Source organism: Amblyomma americanum, chromosome 6, assembly GCF_052857255.1.
Source record: "Amblyomma americanum isolate KBUSLIRL-KWMA chromosome 6, ASM5285725v1, whole genome shotgun sequence".
Taxonomy (NCBI): domain Eukaryota; kingdom Metazoa; phylum Arthropoda; class Arachnida; order Ixodida; family Ixodidae; genus Amblyomma; species Amblyomma americanum.
The window spans coordinates 115,168,514-115,175,780 of record NC_135502.1 but is presented as its reverse complement, the minus strand read 5'-3'; the positions used below and the strand labels follow the sequence as shown (position 1 = coordinate 115,175,780).

The 7,267-nt window shown below is 48.7% G+C and overlaps 1 non-coding gene across 1 annotated transcript; it reads left to right on the top strand.

Moving 5' to 3' along the window:
- Window positions 1-6,847: 6,847 nt before the first annotated feature.
- Window positions 6,848-6,919, top strand: TRNAS-ACU (transfer RNA serine (anticodon ACU)). The gene has a single exon. It is a non-coding gene; the product is annotated as a tRNA-Ser (tRNA).
- The last annotated feature ends 348 nt before the right edge of the window (window positions 6,920-7,267 follow it).

Below are 7,267 nucleotides of genomic sequence, written 5' to 3'. Positions count from 1 at the left end.
AACATAACCGAAATTTGCACAGATTCCCAGGCCGCATACCGCCACTGCCTAAAGGGCGTGGCGATGCCGGCCACAAAGCGTATTCTTGCCACAGCCACCTCTCTCGTCGGAACAGTTACTCTGTCGTGGATCCCTGGGCATGCCTGGATCCTAGGTAATGAGCGCGTTCATGCGCTGGCCCGAGATCTCTCCTCCCGGACCCCGGACGATCAGGCACCCAAACTTGCGCAAGAGGCCCCATCGGTCCTTTATACATATCATCAAATGACCGCATTCTACAAACTCAGCCGCATGACATTACCACCACCCCACAGTACTTTGTCGCCCTTATCCAGCGCCACATGGCGACAATTACAGACGGGCTGCTTTATTTCACCCTACCGTCCCTCACGCTTTCACCCCACCTTTCCTCCTCGTTGTAACACCTGCGGCGTGCCTAGATCCACACTTTTCCACTACGTTTGGGAATGTCCTTCCTCACAGGCAGTACCCCCCATCCCCTATCCCACTCATTCTTCCTGGGAAGCTGCTTTACGGACCGCTCAGCCCGCCAGCCAGAAATGGCTGGTGGATCGGGCCTTATGTGAGGCACAAGCCCGTGAACTCCTGGACCAGTAGGAGACCACCCTGGAAGATTTTTTTCTTTCTTTTCTAATAAAAGTTGTTTCCATCCATCCAAGACATCTTCAACACCATGCACAGGAAGAGGGTAATGACATCGTCTTCCAGTGGATACCCGATATTGAGGCATTGCGGAAACGCTGCAGCTCGAGCAGCTCACGGCAGTGCCAACGTTTTCCAGATACCGTTGTCAAGAGCCGACGCATCAAGACATCTGCGAATGCTTGGCCGAAACGAGATTTTAGCGTCATGGCCTTCTCCTGCCGACTCCACATGCCATCTGCGCCACCTAGACCCATTACTTCAACTCGGTCCTCCGTCAGGCCTCTCCCGCTGCGATGCTACGCTGTTGTGTCGCCTGTAGCTGGGAGTGGCGTTCACAAATGCCTACTACCCCTTAATCCCAATGGCATGACTCTCCTGCGTGTGAGATCTGTGGGAGCGACGAAACTATGCACAATTTTAGTTTCGATACAGGGCGCTGCCATGTTTGTTTTACCCGAGCGCCGCCTGATAATCTCGACACAGCGTGTAGTTTCTAGCAGTGTCATCCGTCCGTTTTATTCGTGCTAAGCCTAAAAATTGTGCGTGATGGTTCACCTCGTGTTAATCCTCGTGCTAATCGCTGCAACAAGCAGCGGGAGCAAGCGACCATGCTTCGACGGAGCGAACGGTCAGCATCGGCTAGTACCATGCTCGCAGTTCACGCGTGTAGTTTTTGTCGCCGGTTGCCTGTACGGCAAACGTTGCCGTGTTGCTTGTTGGAGAAACGAAAGCAAAATGTGCTGAAACTCAAGATCGCATAGATGACTTGTAATTAACGCTTGCGCTGCCTGCTTGGACATGGCGAGTGTGAGAATTTAGATGCAGAGCTTACGACAGAGTACTCTGTTCACGAACTCAGCAATCGAAAGACAACAGAGAGCTCTGTGACCGAAACGAATCCACGGCTGATCAATGCAGCGTTTGTTTCCGACGATACGAGCGATAAAATTGAAATTCTCTCCCTTCTGCCGCTCGCGCAGCGCAGTTCATACGAGCGTTACAAGCCAGTTCACTGAAAGCAACACAAATTCTTGCCTACTCTGCTCCCGCCAGTACTCTCTGGCCCACAAATACCAGAAAATATGTAATTACTCGGACTGAAAGGTTGGTACGCTAATGGAACGCTATCAGCGCTTATTTACAGGCCGAATAGCAGCACATGTGTTGAGAATCCCAATCTAAGTCGGGTAGGCGCACTGCTCAAGTCGCTGCGTTTGTCTTACCTCTGGCACGGACCCGTAGAGTATCTGTTACGGGTCCAAGTTGGACTTATTTTTGGAAATGTGGCGGAGAGTTTGGAGGACGCTTCACTCCCGCTACCGGTTGGCCCAGTATTGCACTACCTCCGGGATCGGCCTTGTCTTTAGCGCTTCTTTACTATCCTGTCTTTCTATCCCATCTTTCAACTCTCGTTCTATCTGCACATGGTAGCGATTGTGGCTCGGCTTGAGCCAGTGAGCAGGCCTGTGCACTTTCTTTCTTCCTGGCAGCAACAGACAGACAGATCTCTGGCACGGTCATGCATAGTATATTTTCTCACAGTGCATTCGATGTGAATTCCCGCGCATGCCAAATGTTTTTTCTTCGTACCTTGCCGTGGCTGCATTTTTGAAGGGTCACTTTGCAGTTGTGTAAAAGTTCGTTCGTATCATTATGGCATTGTTCAAATGAAGTTAGTATATTTGTGCTAACAGCATGTTTTTTTTACACGTCGCGATGCCCACACGCTCCCGATATTCGTGAACTTGTGGGATGCCGAAACGAAGTTGTGGCCACATTGGCGAGGTCCTTACATAGTGTACTGCTGAATTAAAACAGCTTTGCCAAGACAATCCAAAAGCTTGATCTCTTAAAATTATGTACAATGTATAGTTTCGCAAACCAGGCGCTGTGCTTCGTTCCGCGCCCGATATTAAGCACGGACAATGGGTTTCCTTCTGTCTTTATTTCATTCACAAAATGCGCTGGTGCGTGAGTTTGTTGTTGGCGCAAGTATTTTCTGTTCACCAACTACGTCAACTACCAATGCGAATCGAGGCCAGCGAGAAAGCGGTGAAGAAACTGACATCGCAGACACGCTGAGACCTTCCCATAGCATGATAAGCGTACATACTTGAGGCTTTTTTTTACTTCCGTCGACTACTGCAGCAACCGGCAGCAAAACATTGATGTCTAGAGGACGTAGGCTTTCCCTACAAATTTGCAGCTTTTGTTGTACAGACGCAAACACGCACTTGACTGGTGGCTGACCAGCCGAACTTTGCTCCGCGCGCCGGATTAATAGTCCAGGGGAGGATGACAACAGTGGGGTGTCGCGCAGCGCACGTGTTTGCAAGTATTTCTCCCTCTCCTGCCCGCCCCTCGTAAAATGGTGTATAGAACACCTTCTTTGTAACTGCCCTCGCTTTCAGTGTGAGCGTGCACTCGTGGCTGCAACACTCCACCATTTAGATCCTCGGCCCCTGATTGAAGCCAAGATTCTGGGTCCTTGGATTAAGCCTTTATCCCAGATAACAGCTTTGAAGGCACTTTTTCATGTTCTTGAAGGGCTCAGGACTGAGTGCAAGGTTGTGATGTATCAGTGTGTGCCCTTTGTACCATGCAAGCAATGGCCAACGGACGTGTGGAAAAGTGACATCTCCCTTTGTTCTCTTCCCTTTCTCTGTCTCCCTCCGTTCCCCTCCCCACGTTTAGGGTAGCATACCGGGCGCTGCTAGCTAACCTCCCTGCCTTTCCGTTTCTCTCTCTCTCTGGACGTAGGAAGCTGCATCGAGATATATCTTTACATTTACAATTTTTACTTTAAGAAATGCGAGAGATACCTCTGTGAGGTCTGTGCAGGTAGAATATGCACTAAGCTGGACATTTTGTACACATGACATGGATCGATATTTAGACGCTAAATTAAACTAATTAAGCTCTCCTTTGAAGAAGTTATGCAGCGAAATTGAATGCTGCCAACACCGGAGGTGAGCAATATTTTTACATTTCGTTAATTGGAAGTGTAGTTAGAAATATCGAGCGTAGGAAATACAAATTTTAAAAATGCTTGACTGCGCTTTCCTGCATTTGTTATTTTTAAAATGTCGCTGCGCAAAGTATCGTGGCCGATCTCTAATTAAATTCATCCACATCATCAAATACACATAAGGGGGCTGTATTTGATGGATAAAAACTCGTGATGCCATTTTTTAAAATATGGAATGAGGAAAATCCAACTGAACGAGCTTTCAAATATTACATTGGACGTTGGATATTTCGAACCACGTTACCAATTCAGCCAATTTAAACTTTCTTCTTTCACTCCCTCTATTCCTTCCCTTACGGCGCGGTTCAGGTGTCCAAAGATATATGAGACAGATACTGCGCCATTTCCTTTCCCCAAAAAACCAATTATATATAAATTTAAACAATGCTCACGTGTGCTGTGCGATGTCAGTGCACGTTAAAGATACCCAGGTGGTCCAAATTATTCCGGAGCCCTCCACTACGGCAGCTCTTTCTTCCTTTCTTCTTTCACCCCCTCCTTTTTCCCTTCCCTTGCTGCGTGGTTCAGGTGTCAGCCGATATGTAGGACAGATACTGCGCCATTTCTTTTCCCCAAAACCAATTATTATTATTAACGCGACAGCGTTAAGGAGCTCGTGTCGCAGAAAAGCTGGTGCCGTCGGCGTCTTTGGCCGTGAGCGAGAAATGGCGCATGTCGGTGGACTCCAGAACCGCGCGTAAAGGAAGAGATTTTAACGCGATAGCGTTGAGGTTTCATTGATGGATTGATTGATTGATTGATTGATTGATTGATTGATTGATTGATTGATTGATTGACGGATTGATTGAGGGATTGATGGATTGATTGAGTGAAGAATTGATTTATAGATTTATTGATTAATCATTGACTGAATAATTGAATGATTGATCGATCGATCGATTTTTCCTTCCCTTACGGCGCGATCCGGGTGTCCGCCGAGATATGTGAGACAGGCGTACTTTCCTTAATTTGTCCAACGGGCCACGCGTCACGCCGAACGGGCGATGGCGCTCTGTGCACTCCTCGGAAAGGCTCCGACACACTGTCGCGTCTCACTCTTAAAGACGAAGCTTAAGCGTCCTCCAATTTTTTTATTATTATGATCATCTTTGATGTTTACAGCCCTCAGTTTTCTAGTATAACATTGTGCGCCCTATAATCGAAAATAAGAAAACTGATTAGTTAATTCGAGTTTACTAACGCGACAGCGTTAAGGCTGCCGTTCTGCAGAAAATTTGGCTTCGTCGGCGTCGTGATCGAAAAGTCTCAGAGGAAACCCAGGTGGCCACCTAGGTCGCATGCCCTTCTGGCGTCATCACAACCTTCCGATCGTATTGTGAGCAAACTGACCACTGTGCAGGTGGGAGGTAAATTATTTTATTGGTCGCGACTGGTTGCTGGCGAGGAGCGACTTAGGTAACAGAAGCCCGAGGCAGCGGCAGCACCTGCCATCATAGGGCAGTGGCGCATCGCTTAACCGCTGCACCCCTACGTCAAGAGTAGTATGAGGACTCCCAGGATCTAATGACCAATTCCGCATATATGTTGGCATTAGCCCCAATTTTAGAATCGTCTATAATCACTGATTCAAATCGGGTACATATTGTCCGCCTCGCTGGAGAAAAGACCAGTGTTCAAAATGAAAATCTGTAAACAAAAATAATCACCCTGCATATGTGCACAAATGTTACTACGACACTCGTCGCAGCGGTAGTCAAGAAGTACAGTCAAGCTTTTAAGGTATTCATTGCTTCTGCTCGCCCTTCCAGGTCTATAGGTTGCTGTTTTCTCAGTAAATTTATGCTACGTAGTTCGTCATCGGTTTGTCTTCGGTTGATTTGCAACAATTGTGAACACAAGCAGTAATTAAAAGGAAGCGGTAGTTATGAGGTCACGTGCCTGGCTCACGGCTGAAAGTGTATCGACTCGACTCCTCGCACGCCTGTATCTTTTCTTCCCCCAGAGTTTCATATGAGAAATGGTATGCATCCATTACTCTAGTTTAGCAGGAGTGCAGTGATTGTGCAAAAGGGGCGAAATATGGGAAGTTCCCCGCATGCCTTTACTTCTAAGAATGACGGTGACTTCAGAATAAAATATCAAGGTGGAAAACAATAGCCAAACCTTACAGACGGTGGTGGTAGTGGTTTTATTAAACATAATAGTAAAAAGGAAGGAAAAGATTTTTGCTAGCCCCGGCATCTGCCATCGATACGGAAGCACCTGAGCTGGGGCAGCGGAAATAAAGGATAGAAGGCAGAACTGAGAAATTAAATCAAAGAGGTGACGGCAAAGAAAGGGAGGACAGTGGGAGAGGTAATATACACAAACTAATTATACAAGAAATGTGTCCAGGTTGTGCACGTGATTAGTGCGAATGACGTTTCCCGCTAAACTGCAACGAGTGTTGCTGGCCCCTCAGTCACTGTACTGCAACGGACAAAAAAAAGACTATGTGGCGCCGGTGCGTCTTTTTCCCCCTTTTCCGGGATCTGTCGTCTCCGTGGGGGTCGAGGGGAGGTTACTGAACGGCGCGACACCAGCGCTAATTCCTTTCGGCTCCGGCCACGACTCGCCACCGTACACTTGCCGCCACCGAGTGCAGATGGATTATAACTGCCCCCGCTCACTGCTGCGCGTCTCACCGTCTCGTCCCCTGCTGACCGGCCATGCATGAGGGGTTAGAACAATGACCGCGTGTGGCGCGCTTAAGACGCTCCTAAAGGCCGTGGGAAATGGGGAGTGGGACCACGAACGGCCTTGTCTGGGTCGCAAAGAGCGGACAACCTTTTCCCGCTGAGGAGGTTCCTTTTACTGTCAGCGGAGACGATAAAGCCGATGCGAGGGGCGCCTCGATGGCACATCAATGGGTTCCACTTGTTTCGAGCGGTCTACGCGAAACCGCACGCCCTGCACGTTCGATCAAGTTCGGGGCTCCAGATAGTCGGGTTGTTGCAAACCCTAGGCTCCGCCCATTTGTATGTGTGGTGCCACTGTACTACTACTGGTCGAGATTGGGCGAGATCTGGAGTAGCACAACTCCGCCCAATTATCGAAGAGTTTAAATTGAGCGTCTAGCAAAGAGTCGGGAGCAGCGCACCGAGTCACAGTCTCGGCCGCTTTTAAAAAGCATATTTCTAATCTGCCCTACCCGCCGCGGTGGCTCAGCGGTTAGGGCGCTGGACTACTGATCCGGAGTTCCCGGGTTCGAACCCGACCGCGGCGGCTGCGTTTTTGTGGAGGAAAAACGCTAAGGCGCCCGTGTGCTGTGCGATGTCAGTGCACGTTAAAGATCCCCAGGTGGTCGAAATTATTCCGGAGCCCTCCACTACGGCACCTCTTCTTCCTTTATTCTTTCACTCCCTCCTTTATCCCTTCCCTTACGGCGCGGTTCAGGTGTCCAACGATATATGAGACAGATAATGCGCCATTTCTTTTCGCCAAAAACCAATTTTTAATCTGCCCTTTTCCTCTCCTGCCTTGTACTTCGATCCCGTCTTTAATAAATAAGTTTTGTTAAGAAGTTGGAGTTGCTGCACCCAACTGGCAATGGGTCGCCGGACGAGCGGAAGA